General features: G+C 41.5%; 1 protein-coding gene across 4 annotated transcripts in view; it reads right to left on the bottom strand.

The window, feature by feature from the left end:
- Window positions 1-8,508: 8,508 nt before the first annotated feature.
- LOC108699714 (homeobox protein Meis2) overlaps window positions 8,509-14,711 on the bottom strand; it is a 96,884-nt gene continuing 90,681 nt past the window's right edge. For all 4 annotated transcript variants that reach the window (XM_018232204.2, XM_018232205.2, XM_018232202.2 and 1 more), the window contains exon 13: window positions 8,509-9,707. The gene's annotated coding sequence lies outside the window, so the exon portion shown is untranslated. The remainder of the gene's footprint in view (window positions 9,708-14,711) is intronic.

The raw sequence follows: 14,711 nt of genomic DNA on the forward strand, positions 1-14,711 counted from the left end.
ACCAGTTTTGCCGTGTTTATGGCTAAGATTCTAGATTTTTTTTATAGAACAATGTTGAGCAGTAGCTCCTTCCAGCAGACACCAGGCCAGATATCCGGATTAGAAGAAAAAAGGTTCCAGCTAAATATTGGGAAGGGGTTTGTTACAGTGAGAGCTGTGAAGATGTGGAATTGTCTCCCTGAATCAGGGGTACAGGCTGATACATTAGATAGGTACAAGGAAGGGTCGGATGCTTTATTCACCAGTAGCTCCTCCCAGCAGACAGGAGGGAGCCAATGAGATTAGAGGAAAGGGGTGTTACAGGGAGAGCTGGGAAGTGAATCAGTGGTACAGGCTGATACATTAGATAGGTACAAGGAAGGGTCGGATGCTTTATTCACCAGTAACTCCTCCCAGCAGACAGGAGGGAGCCAATGAGATTAGAGGAGGGAAAGGGGTGTTACAGGGAGAGTTGGGAAGTGAATCAGGGGTACAGGCTGATACATTAGATAGGTACAAGGAAGGGTCGGATGCTTTATTCACCAGTAACTCCTCCCAGCAGACAGGAGGGAGCCAATGAGATTAGAGGAGGGAAAGGGGTGTTACAGGGAGAGCTGGGAAGTGAATCAGGGGTACAGGCTGATACATTAGATAGGTACAAGGAAGGGTCGGATGCTTTATTCACCAGTAGCTTTGTACCCAAAGTACCTCCACTTTTTTATTGGTGCGGAGTAGAAAAATCAATCGTTTCAGAGACCCCACGCCCAATTCGTCAGGGATGAGTGCACCTTCTTTTTTCTCCATTTCAGGTTAATTTTCATATAGAGTCACGTGAACTGAAGGAAGCGCCGACAAACCGCGAGTGTATTGAATCCGAATTTCATTGACCCACGGCTGCCTGAGAAAAGAGGGTACACACTGGTGGGGGGGTTGCAGTTTGGGTGGGGGGCCGTGAGGGTGGCAGGGAGCCCGGGGGGGTGCGTTCAGACCCCTGATGTGGAAAATTGGAGAGGCTTCAGGTGTGGGTAAGTAAAGCAGGAGGGTTTTCCAAAAAGATAATAATGATAGAGATGTTGTACTTCAACCTAAGTTACTGAGTTACTGCTCAATATGGAACCTGAGTAGGGTCTGAATCAGAGCAACAGTCTCACATGACTTGCGGCTACAACAGGACAAATCCGTTTTTATCCTGAATATTGTGCACTTTGGTCATGTATCGGCCGCCTCACCCCTTTAAAATCAGTCGCATATTGAATCCACATGCTGCCTGGCTAATTAGCACTTCATTTACATGCATGCTGCTGACTAAACTGATTTCTGTGCAGCCATACATCCAAACGAAGCGCTAATTAAACGGATTCAATATGTGGCCTGTAATGAAGGGACGAGGTGGTGACCCCAGTAATTCATGGCTGGGCACTTTGCACTGATCTGACTTACAGTCCCTTCTTGTTCCAGTTTGGTCAAGGCCGCAGGGCAAATAGAGAGATGGGAGACATCAGCTGACACATTGCACTGTATACGGACTGGTCATTAGTTGTTGAGTCAGCCGAGACCCCCCACATTCAAGATAAGGATAAGTGTCCTCCAAGTCAACTCTACAGGAGTCTCAGAATGACTGAAATAGCAGCAGCCACTCACTTTGTATCTCACACCCAATATTGCTGGGCCTGTATAAATAATTACACATGTCCTTCTACTGGCAGCCACGGCCGGAACTAGGGGAGGCAGAGTAGGCACCCGCCTAGGGCACCATCATGGGGGAGGGGCGCACCTCTAATCATTTTTTTCAATTTAATAAACTGCCTGTTCTTGCCCATGATTAATACTGCGGCACAAGCACTTCCCACCTCCCTCTTGGCAGCTGCTGGCACAGGTACATATTTGTGGGCAATATCTCGGCTGCTGCTGCTGCTGGAACAGGTAAATAGGGATGTAGCGAACGTCGGAAAAAAAGTTCGCGAACATATTCGCGAACTTGCGCAAAAATGCGAGCGGTTCGCGAACGGTTCGCGAACCCCATAGACTTCAATGGGAAGGCGAACTTTAACATCTAGAAAAGACATTTCTGGCCAGAAAAATGATTTTAAAGTTGTTTAAAGGGTGCAACGACCTGGACAGTGGCATGCCAGAGGGGGATCAAGGGCAAAAATGTATCTGAAAAATCTGCCTGTGTGTGCTTGGAAGAGATAGTGTAGGGGGAGAGCTGTTAGTGATTTCAGGGACAGATGATAGTAAGCTTGCTGGCTAGTAATCTGCTTGATACTGCTCTGTATTGGAGGGACAGAAGTCTGCAGGGATTTGAGGGACATTTTAGCTTAGGTAGCTTTGCTGGCTAGTAATCTACTGTTCTCTTTAAACAACTGCCATACGTTGACCTTGTAGGCATTGTTTGCCCAGTTTTTTTGGACGCAGCCACTGAAGCACAGTTGCCAGAAAAAATATGCCATATAAATGCTGAAAATAGTCATTTTTCGCCATACGTTGACCTTGTAGACATTGTTTGCCCAGTTTTTTTGGTTGCAGCCACTGAAGCACAGTTGCCAGAAAAAATATGCCATATAAATGCTGAAAATAGTAATTTTTCGCCATACGTTGACCTTGTAGACATTGTTTGCCCAGTTTTTTTGGTCGCAGCCACTGAAGCACAGTTGCCAGAAAAATTATGCCATATAAATGCTGAAAATAGTAATTTTTTTGGTTGCAGCCACTGAAGCACAGAGGCCAGAAAAATTATGCCATATAAATGCAGAAAATATGCATTTTTTTGGTCGCAGCCACTGAAGCACAGTTGCCAGAAAAATTATGCCATATAAATGCTGAAAATATAAATTTTTTTGGTTGCAGCCACTGAAGCACAGAGGCCAGAAAAATTATGCCATATAAATGCAGAAAATATGCATTTTTTTGGTCGCAGCCACTGAAGCACAGTTGCCAGAAAAATTATGCCATATAAATGCTGAAAATAGTAATTTTTTTGGTTGCAGCCACTGAAGCACAGAGGCCAGAAAAATTATGCCATATAAATGCAGAAAATATGCATTTTTTTGGTCGCAGCCACTGAAGCACAGTTGCCAGAAAAATTATGCCATATAAATGCTGAAAATATAAATTTTTTTGGTTGCAGCCACTGAAGCACAGAGGCCAGAAAAATTATGCCATATAAATGCAGAAAATATGCATTTTTTTGGTCGCAGCCACTGAAGCACAGTTGCCAGAAAAAATATGCCATATAAATGCTGAAAATAGTCATTTTTTGCCATATACGTTGAGTCAACGTATGGCAAAAAATGACTATTTTCAGCATTTATATGGCATATTTTTTCTGGCCTCTGTGCTTCAGTGGCTGCGGCCAAAAAAACTGGGCAAACAATGCCTAAAAGGTCAACTTATACACTACTACAGCGGTAGTAAAATAAAAAAAAGTAAAATAAAAAAAAATGAATATTAAAAAAAAAAAATTAAAGTTGGTGCTGCTGAACTACTAGGAGCAGCAGATTAGCACACCAGTCCCACTCCCCAACACTGCTAGACTAATAGCACTGGGCTCTTATAGTAGTAGTAGTAGTAGTAGTAGTAAAACAACAAAAAAATAAATAAAAGCAGTCCTTACAAGGACTACTGTTATTGCAGCAGTCAGCAGATGAGATCAGAAGCAGGACAGCTGCCCACTGCAGCTACATACAGAGCACTGCAGTAGAAGGTAGATTACTAGCCAGCAAAGCTACCTAAGCTTAAATGTCCCTCAAACCCCTGCAGACTTCTGTCCCTCCAATAACAGAGCAGTATCAAAACGATTACTAGCCAGCAAACTTTCAACTGTCCCTGAAATCACTAACAGGCAGCAGCTCTCTCCCTACACTATCTCTTCAGCACACACAGGCAGAGTGAAAAAACGCTGCAGGGCTTCGGTTTTTATAGGGAAGGGGAGTGGTCCAGGGGAGAGCTTCCTGATTGGCTGCCATGTACCTGCTGGTCTGGGGTGAGAGGGCAAAAAAAAGCGCCAACAATGGCGAACCCAAAATGGCGAACGTCGCGCGACGTTCGCGAACTTCCGGCGAGCGCGAACACCCGATGTTCGCGCGAACAAGTTCGCCGGCGAACAGTTCGCGACATCTCTACAGGTAAACAGATGATATGGGGCAATATCATGGAGTTTTGGCTGTTGCTGCCACAGATACATATTTGAGGCCAATATGATGGATTTTTGGCTCCTGCTGCCACTTGTATATGTTTGGGGGTAATTTTGTGGATAGTTTGGCTTCTGTTGGCTCAGGTACAAATCAGGGCCAATATGAGGGATGGGCTGCTGTTGGCTCAGGTACATGGGGCAATATGGTGGCTGCTGGCTCAGGTACACAGACGTTTGGGCCAATATGATGGATTTTTGGCTCTTGATGGCACAGATACAAATTAGGGGCAATATGATGGATTTTTTTGGCTGCTGCTGGCAAAGGTGTGATTTGAGACTGGATGGAGGTTCATCTTCCAGCAGGACAATGCTAAACTGCAACACTCTTTAACATGAATTAAACACACAGGGGTTCGCCCCACTACACTTGTCTTTGTGTGTTTGGTAATTTCTTTTATGTAGAATTATTGGAGAGGTGCCGACCTCTTATCCAAACACCGGGGTGAATCCTAGAAGAGGCTGGGGAAACCAGGAATCGTCTCCACTGGATCTAATCAAAGTCCAGACCTCAATCCAATTGAGAATCTGTGGTCAGACTGGAAGATCTACTGTTCACAAGCGAAAACCTTCCAACATGAAGGAGCCGGAGCAGTTTTGCCTTGAGGAATGGCCACAAATCCCAGTGGCAACTCAGAGAGACTTATCCAAATTGACTTGCAGCTGTAATTGCCACAAAAGGTGGATCTACAACGTATTGACTTTAGAGGGGGTGAACAGTTATGCACGCTGCAGATTTCTGTTATTTTGTCCTCTTTGTTGTTTGCTTCACAATAAAGAAAAAAAAACATCTTCCAAGTTGTAGGCTTGTTGTGTAAATGAAACTCTCAGACAATCCATTTTAATTCCAGGTTGTGAGGCAACAAAACATGAAAAATGCCAAGGGGGTGAAGACTTTTGCAAGGCTCTGTATAAGAAATGGATTTTGCAGGACGACAGCAAAGTGTTGCATTTTCTATTTAGTCCATTGCAGCCTGAGAAAGGGATTATTCTTCATCATAAGCCGAGCACATCCACGAACAAGAAATATTTAAGAGCCTCGTCAGCAGCCGTGATTTATTCTTTTCTTTGTGCCTTTAAAACAATGTTTTGCTCCAGTTTACTTTGCCGGCTGCTAATCCTGCCTCAGCTAATGCCTTATTTTCATAGAAACCACCAATTTATTTATATCCTAATGGTTCAAAAATACCGTTTTACACAATATAATAATGGAAAATGTTAATGACTGAAAGAAAGAAATTCGCAGGCAAGTGTTTATTTTTGTTGCTGGAAACCCCAAGTGAGAGCTGATTCCCCCCCTAAACACTGGGCTGAAAGAAATGCAAGTACAATTAACCCTTTCTGCAATTTAACAAGGGTCCAATTGGGCTGATAACATTTTGAGTGTGTAGTGTGTAAGTTTGTCTGTAGGTTCAATGTAGAGAAAAGATGCGAGTGAGAATGCAAAATGCTGCAGATGTTCTGCAGTGGAGCAACACTCTATCCAATCACAACTGACAGCTCTGGGGGACACTGGGACAGCTCCCTAATGACCATCCTGCACTGACCACAGAAATACAGAGAGATATGGGGAAATTTACTAAAGGGCGAAGTGATGTCATTTCGGTACTTCAACGATTTACTAATGGTCGCTGGCGTAATGACGCTGGCGTAATTTCGCCAAGGTGGATAGACTGGTATAACTTCGCACTGTAAAGCCAGCCAAATTTTCGCTCTGGCGAAAGAGAGTTACTACACAAGTTTTTGATTTAAATGACCGTTACCTCTATCACCAGACTTGTTTTCACCACCTCAGACAAGAGGAAGAGCAATAGAGTAGATAGGAGTTCCTAAAAAAAAAGTTGAAAAAGTCCCAAAAAGCGCTGGCGTCTTTTCCTTTTTACAGGGTGATAGGCTGAACATTTTTTGGGGTACCCTCCTTCCCCCCTACATTTCCTAACATATGGAACTTAAACTATACAGTGGGCTCATGTGTAGGGCAATATAACAACTCTATTGTCTTTATTAAGGTTCCCTGGACTTGTGTAATGTAATGTATTTGCTGCAACATATACGTCCATTCAACTTTAACTGCACGCCGTATGCAAATTACCCAACGCTAGCGTAACTTCGAACTGCTGGCGTATTTTCGCTGACGCAACTTTGCCAGCGTTTGTTACCCTGTGCACAACTCGGATCTTTGTGAAAGAGAGAGTTTTGTTGAGTGAGGGGTTTGTCATTGATCAGTGAGGGAGAGTTAATCTAATGAATAAATAGAGAATGTGCAGGAGGAGGAGGATTATTATGTGGGAGACGTTGATTAATGATCTCGGCTGAGTCTTTTCTCTGGGGGAGTTAAGCAGTGACCCTCCCCCACACACCCCCAGTGTCACCATAGAAACAAACTGCCCCTAACTGGGTCCCCCTTAACCCCCGCACTCCCAGCACCCTCAGTCTCAGCATTTTCCTCTTTTATTTAAAAACCAAATAAGAAATAATGAGACTTGAGATCAGTAATTGATTCCTAATGATTTATAAACCAATGTGTGGGGGCCACTGGGTGTTTCTTTATTCTGCTCTCAGGCTGCAGCCCCCCAGTGATGTGCGGGGGGGGGGGATCATCCATCATTTCTGTCAGGGGATCTGCCCCCAAACTATTAATATAAAAATCTCATTCACAGTCTAAACCAGCGCTGCCCCCGTCACTGATACTTTATTCAGAGACTTTCCCTCGTCAACTTATTTACCCACAATTGTTACTTCTCTCAATAAAAGGGACTGAACTCCGTGTTTGTGTAACTGTCTATTTGTCTGTATGTGTCTGTGTGTCTCTCTATATATATGTGTGTGTGTGTGTGTGTGTGTGTGTGTGTGTGTGTGTGTGTGTGTGTGTGTGTGTGTGTGTGTGTGTGTGTGTGTGTGTGTGTGTGTGTGTGTGTGTGTGTGTGTGTGTGTGTGTGTGTGTGTGTATATATATATATCTGTGTGTGAGGTTAAGCTTTCCCCAGATCTGCAACTGAGCCGGCACATCAGCAGCAAATTGCAGTAAAGTAAGGGGCTTATTTATCAAGGTCTGTATTTCTAACATAAAAATTCAATCAACACTGACTGCCCAAATGGACCTTATTGGAGCTTTGCCTGAAAAATAGTAATTTTTCGTACTTCTCCACAAATACTACAAATTTTTCTAAGTTTTCAGACTTTTTGGTCCAAAATCCCCCAAATCATGGGATATCAGTACAGACAGCAGCGCAGATACTGGGACTATTGACGTATACAGGACCTCGAGAGCTTCCAGATGCTGGATTTTCAAATTCACACTTTTAAGTCCATCAAGCTTTAATAAATTCAGAAATATTCGTCTTTTTTTTTTATTCTGAAAACTATGAATAATTAAAATTTTGGATATTTAATAAATAACCCACTTAATGTATAGTGAGATTCTCATCGGGCGCTTCTCCTGAACGATTTCGTTTTGCTGTTGACTAAGAAAAAAAACAGCCACACACACAGCGATGTGAAAATTAAAGGAACGCAACCCCGATGTGCTATTTCTCTCCAGCAAACTTGCATTTAAATAAGGCAATTGTGCAAAGTACTGCGCCTATTCGGCTCACACTGTAACTGTACAGGTCTCTGTCTGTACAATGATATAGGGCGAGTCCTACAGACAAGGGAGAAATAAAGGTCATTCTCTTGTACATTAGGAATCCCGGCAGTAGTCGCACTATTTGCAGGTTCCTGTGCTGCTCAATCAGTGCATTTTTAGTGGGTGCGACGCATGAAGAGATGCAGCAGGGCAGTCGCATTATGTCACTATTCTGTCAGTGTCACTGGAGCAAAACCAAATCCTCCCAGATCTCAGAGTAGTGATGGGCGAATAAATTCACCTGGCACAAATTTGCAGCGAAATTTCCACGTTTTGCCAGCGGCAAAAAAATTTGCGTATCTCCCATGAAAATTTGCTGGCGAAATTTCACTGGCGTCAAAATCAGCAGGCGTCAACACTATTGGGATGCCCATTGACTTTAACGCCAGCGTCAGCTTGGACGTGGGCATCAATTTCCGATTTTCAAGATTTTTATTAAAAATATCAGATTTTTTTTGTGAAAATATCTGATTTTTCACAATTTTTTTTTGAAACTTTCAGATTTCACTATTTTTTCACAAATTTTTTGTCATTTCGTAAATTTCCGGAATTTTGCTGGAAATTCAAGAGTTTTCAGGCGAAGCAAAACGGGAGAAATTCACCCATCACTAAGTGACATCACTTTGCAGAGACAGTCGCATCTCTGTCGCAACAACAAGGGGCCACACCAGGATTCCCCTCCGTTCTCTACAAAGGAACACTGAACACCCTACAAAATCCAAAATGAAATATTTATTACCGAATTTAACACTTTTTCTGTCTTTAAACATAAACTCACAGTCCTCGTACAAGAATTGCATGTAAATCTGACACAGGTAACGGCGTCTTTTCTCTAATGAGGAACGTGCTGAGAAACAAATGATCCATAGACATAAAATACCGACCCCACAGCAGGTGGTACCAGGAGAACATTCTGCTTTTTGTCTTTCAATTGAGGTAACACATAGAATATCTAACATGAAATATTAATAGAACGAATTCTCAACGAAATCTTGTTACAGTAATCTCTGTCGCATTTTCTCGCCGACACTCGCATTTTCTCGCTGCTGGCATACACTCACACACTCACACGCATTGTTCACACACAGTCTCTTCTCCAATCTTTGAGTTTTACAATAAAGTTCAGTCATTTGGTGCAAAGACCAGATTGCAGGTTTCCCCTTCTATATAAAGGGGGTGCCCCACATCAGGGGGAGGCAGTGTCCCAGTGGAATGTCCTTTAGTGCTGGGGGGCCCCACGTTTCACCCTCTCTCTCCCCTGCACTGGTCACGGGTGGAAATAGTCCGTTCCACGAGTCATTCTTTTTGGAAACAACACACATAGTGTGGAAAAAACAAGGATATCTTTTTTTTTCCCCCGTTTCTTCTAAAACTATTTCAATGAACAGAAACGGACAAGTTAATTTAGTTCCTATGATTTCTCCTACAGTAGTTTTTATATCTCTGAGTCTTTCCACAGGGGACTTGAGGGGTGTCTGGTTGCAAATGGGTTTTGAAGGGAAACCCACGACTTCACATTTGTCTTCTCGGTTCATTGGTCCTTTTTTTTGAGGATGAAAAAAATTACTTTTTTTTCTTTTGTTTGTTTTAAAAAAAAATCAGAGCTGTCTGGAATAAAACTGGTCAAAGTTCAAAAGTCATAAATAAATTTTTTTTTCCTTTTAACGGATGGGATCCTTGTCCATAATATGATGCCAAGAGCTTGGGCCAGAAGGGTTGGTGCTTGCGCTGACGTGGCCATTCTGGCTAGTTCCTCTCTGAGTACAAATGGCTACTGACAGGGCAGATGGAGGGCACTGGTGGTCCATGTCTTGAGGAAAGGGTTAATGCCAACTGTAGAGTGTGAGCTGCTTGTACCAAGCACATACTCATAGGACCACCCTGAGAAAGACCCTGGCATACGCCATACACCTGAAAAACAAAACACACTGCATTATTAGATTAGAAATATTAATAAATCAAAATTGTGCTGCATCACTGCTGTCTAGTGGCTAGGGAAAATATGCCAATCACCCGTGAAAATTTGCTGGCGAAATTTCACCGGCTTCATAATATTTTTGGACGCACGTCCAAAAAGTCGTTCACGTCAAAATCGTCACGCGTCAACACTATTCGGACGCCCATTGACTTTAACCCAGCGTCAGCTTGGATGCGGGCGTCAATTTCCAATTTTTCGTGAAAATGTTTTCCCAAAATTGAAGTTTAATAATGTTCGTGTCTCTGGTGTTTCAGTCTGGCAGCTCATTGATCCAGGAGCATCTGGACTGTTACAATTTGCTGCATTGAGGGGCAGAGTTTTCTCCAAAAGTAAAGACCAAAAATTATAATTAAAAGTTCAAATCACCATATTTCTAATGTTTGATGCAGATTTATTAAGGGTCGAATTGCGAATTTGAAAAATTTCTAAATTCTAATTCAAAAAGACCAACCGAAATGAAATCGAAGTTTTTTTTTTTGGCCGAATAGGTCTGTTTTCAAATCAAAGTTTTTGTTAGAATTGTACAAATTAAAGTAAAAGTGCATTCGAAATGTACGATTTGACTTTTTTTCCAAAAAAAAACTTTGATTTTCCAAAGTCTACCAACTGACTCCAAACAGGTTCTAGGAGGTCCACCATAGGCTAAAACAGCAATTCGGCAGGTTTTAGATGGCGAATAGTCGAAGTCGAATTGTTAAAGAGTAAAAAAAAATTCAAATTTAAATCGAATTTGGACTATTCCATAGTCGAAGTACACAAAAATTTGCTCGAAATTCGAATGCCTATGAGGGACCTCCTAGAACCTATCTGGAGTCTTTTGGTGGACTTTGAAAAAATCGAACAACATGGGGAGTTTAATTCACATTAAGGAATAAGGGTAAGGCCGGTTGGGTAAATATAAGCCCTGGTTAAAGGCTTCATAAGCTCAGCTTACTCTCATCAGGCTGGAGACTGCTTTGGAGATCACAGGATAATTTGGCATGGAGCTTAAATGATTACACATTGGTTATGCAGAATCTTCCATTTCGAATGGATGATCTAGAAACTATTTCCTCCCGAAAACAAATATCAGTTTACAGAACTGCACAACTAAGTGTATTCTTTAGAATGTTCCTAAAACTAGTAAATCAGCCCTGCAGCATGGAGGCTCTATAGGAGGTCCATCTGAGCTGGTATAAGAAGTCGTATGCATCATATACATAATTTAAAGCTTTATCTCCTTTGTAAAGCATTACTTTCCTTAAAACCCTATTATTGAAATAAAATGGGAGAGGAACCAAGGGATGGAAAAAAGGTAAAGTCCATGGAACAAGAGCAAAGTCATATATATTAGGGATCCAGGATTCAGCCTTTTTCAGCAGGATTTGGATTCGGTGAATCCTTCTGCCCAGCCTAACCAAATCCAAATCATAATTTGCATATGCAAATTAGGGGCAGGGAGGGAAATCACATGACTTTTTGTCACAAAACAAGGAAGTAAAGTTTTTTCCCTTTTTCCACCCCTAATTTGCATATACAAATTAGGATTCGGGGGTTCAGCCAAATCCAAAATAGTTGATTCTGTGCATCCCTAATATACATGTGTGTAACCTGTTATCCAGAATGCTCAGGACCTAGTGTTTTCCAGATAAGGGATCTTTCCATAATTTGGATCACCATACCCTGTCTATAAAAAAATATAAAGATTAATTGAACCCAGTAGGATTGTTATGGCTTTGATAAGGGGTAATTATGTCTTAGTTGACATCAAATGCAAGGCATTGTTTTATTTTTCCAGATTTATGCAAATTATGCTTTAAAATTTGAATTATTTGATGAAAATGGAGTCTATGGGAGATGACATCCCATAATTTGGAGCTTTCTGGATAATGGATATCTAGAAATAATGGATATGTAGAAATTAACAGCTCCCAAGCTGGGCCTCTTGATCCAATGGAAGTTCTAGGAATCACTTCTTCCTCATCAAAGATGGCGACTGCGACAAAAAGAAGCTTTCCCCGTGACGTGATGTATCATTTCATGGCAAAGCATCAGTTAAGTTAATGGATGTGGCAAAGGGGAGACAAAGTCAGCACAAATGGCCAGTCTACGGCGATTACTCAAGGAATTGCGTCAGCAAAAAAATAAGACAAAAACCCACCCCATTCTATTGGAGTGAAGCAACGTTGCTCTCAATTTAGGACACAAAAAGTAGCACACGGCATATAAAAATAATTATGATGCAGGAAAATCCTAGAAATCGGGACATCTGCCTCTCAGACATGCTAATGAGCAACGGGGGAGTAAGTAAGTCGTGGGTGTGTATCTCTTCCATGAATATAATAGCGCAGAGAGGGGAACAAATGGAGGGCAACATCTGCAAGTGCAAAATGTTGGTGCAAATTTGGAGAGAAGTAATTGAGGGAAATCAGAAGCAGAAAGGTTTAGAAATCAGACTGGGACTTGTAACTACTCCACCAGTGATCTTCTAATGAGAGGGGAAACTATGGTTATACTATATATGAATTTAACTCACACCATTCTTTAATTCTTTCTTTAATTTGCAGTTTAAATATCGGCAAGTGTTTCCTATGAACATTTCCACCCCCAGTCTCAGCAGTTATCTACACTGACCCTCTGTGTTTGTTCTCTCCCGCCTGCGACTCAAGGATAATGATAATTAAGTACCAAATATGCCGTATTGTGCGGCTGCAAATCAAATCAGGAGAGGATAATATTCTTCTGTATTAAGCTATTAATGTAATTGGTCATGAAGCATAAAATATGTTATGTGATTAAATAGGCTAGAAATGATATGGCCTGTATTAAGAATTATCCAAGCTGAGAAAATGTTTTCTCTGTGGCCGTTATAGGGAACATTGCTTCCCGTATCCTAACTGCTTTTGTAAAAAAAAATTTAAAAAACGGAAGAAAAACTGAAAATCGGTGAATGACACCGGCAGCCCCATGAGATTCGCTATGAAATTCTGGCCTCTATTTACATACATAGAATTATTTCATCAACGTACGTCTTCCTATATTCGGCCCCATTAAACAAAGACATTTCAATGTGATAAACAATTGTGTCTGCTCCGGCGCCTCCAGCCAAGGGAATGAAACCAGCAGCTTGCACTTTATTTTTTCCCTTTTTTTTTTAAATACATCAAAAGTATTCCAAGCTTTAAAATAGAATGTTTTTTTTAATCCATGCAACTCTCAATGAAATATATATTGTTTCATATTGTCTTGATCCTAAGGGGCCCATTTACTTAGCTCGAGTGAAGGAATAGAGGAAAAAAACTTCGAATTTCGAAATGTTTTTTTTGGCTACTTCGACCATCGAATGGGCTACTTCGACCTTCGACTTCGACCTTCGATTCGAACTAAAAATCGTTCGACTATTCGACCATTCGATAGTCGAAGTACTGTCTCTTTAAGAAAAAACTTCGACCCCCTAGTTCGCCACCTAAAAGCTACCGAAGTCAATGTTAGTCTATGGGGAAGGTCCCCATAGACTTTGGTAGCTTTTATGGGTCGAAGAAAAATCGTTCGATCGATGGACTAAAATCCTTCGAATCAAAGGATTTAATCGTTTGATCGAACTATTTGCGCTAAATCCTTCGACTTCGATATTCAAAGTCGAAGGATTTAACTTCGATGGTCGATTATCGAGGGTTAATTAACCCTCGATATTCGACCCTATGTAAATCTGCCCCTAAATGTCTGTCTCTTTATATTTATTAACTGTCCTTCTTTCAGCCTATTAGCAAGTACCCCAACATGCACAAAACGCGTTAGGCCATCACCTGTATAAATTATTTGAATTTTTAACTATCCTTGGTTATTTTTTGAAGAAAAACTCACAACTTTCATTTTTTGCTATGGGGCACATTTACTAAGGGTCGAATATTGAGGGTTAATTAACCCTTGATATTTGACTATCGAAGTTAAATCCTTCGAATATCGAAAGGATTTACCGTTATTCGTTTGATCGAACGATTGAAGGAATAATCGTTCGATCAAACGATTAAATCCTTTGAATTGAACGATTCGAAGGATTTTAATCCATCGATTGAACGAAATTCCTTTGATCCAAAAAACCTAGGAAAGCCTATGGGGGACCTTCCCCATAGGCTAACATTGATGCTCGATAGGTTTTAGGTGGCGAAGTAGGGGGTGGAAGTTTTTTTTAAAGAGACAGTACTTCGACTATCGAATGGTCGAATAGTCAAACGATTTTTAGTTAGAAACGTTCAATTCGAAGTCGTAGTCGAAGGTCGAAGTAGCCAATTCGATGGTCGAAGTAGGCAAAAAAACACTTTGAAACTCGAAGTTTTTTTCATTCGAATCCTTCACTCGAGCTAAGTAAATGTGCCCCAATGTGTCCTTCTTTCCACAATTGTCTGCCACAAACATGTAGAAGAAAGGGAGAGAGCGGAAACAATGTAAAGACAGCCGTCATATACCCGAGATGTAATGAAGAAACATTAGTAATAGTAATACATTTTACACATCTGTGCAAAGCTGACCGGTCAGTTAAAGTACTTGAACTGGGTCTAAAATCCAGGGCAAAGCATTCAGTTTCAAGCTACGGGTTATAAATAAAGGCTCCAACTAAAACTTACACTTAGAGAAATCCATGTCCTGGATAGAGAAATATTTCTGATGTCAAACACCAGCTGGACGTGCTCATTAAATGGATATGTAGCCAGACAAAAGGTGTGTTGGTTTTGCTTATAGAGAGAAACAACTCCCGATATATTCATTCACTTCAGTACAATTTTAAGAAATAAAGCTGCTATCAAAAATTTTTGGACACCGCCGATTGACTTTAAGGGCTATTCCACACGGGGAGATAGCCACGCGTTTGCGGTCGCGGCGACAAAGCGCCGCGCCAGTCACCGCGACCGGCGCAGGCGACAGTTTTGTATGGGCGCCTATGTAAAAACGCCTGTGCT

The sequence above is a fragment of the Xenopus laevis genome, chromosome 8S (genome assembly GCF_017654675.1).
Source record: "Xenopus laevis strain J_2021 chromosome 8S, Xenopus_laevis_v10.1, whole genome shotgun sequence".
NCBI classification, from domain to species: Eukaryota; Metazoa; Chordata; class Amphibia; order Anura; family Pipidae; genus Xenopus; species Xenopus laevis.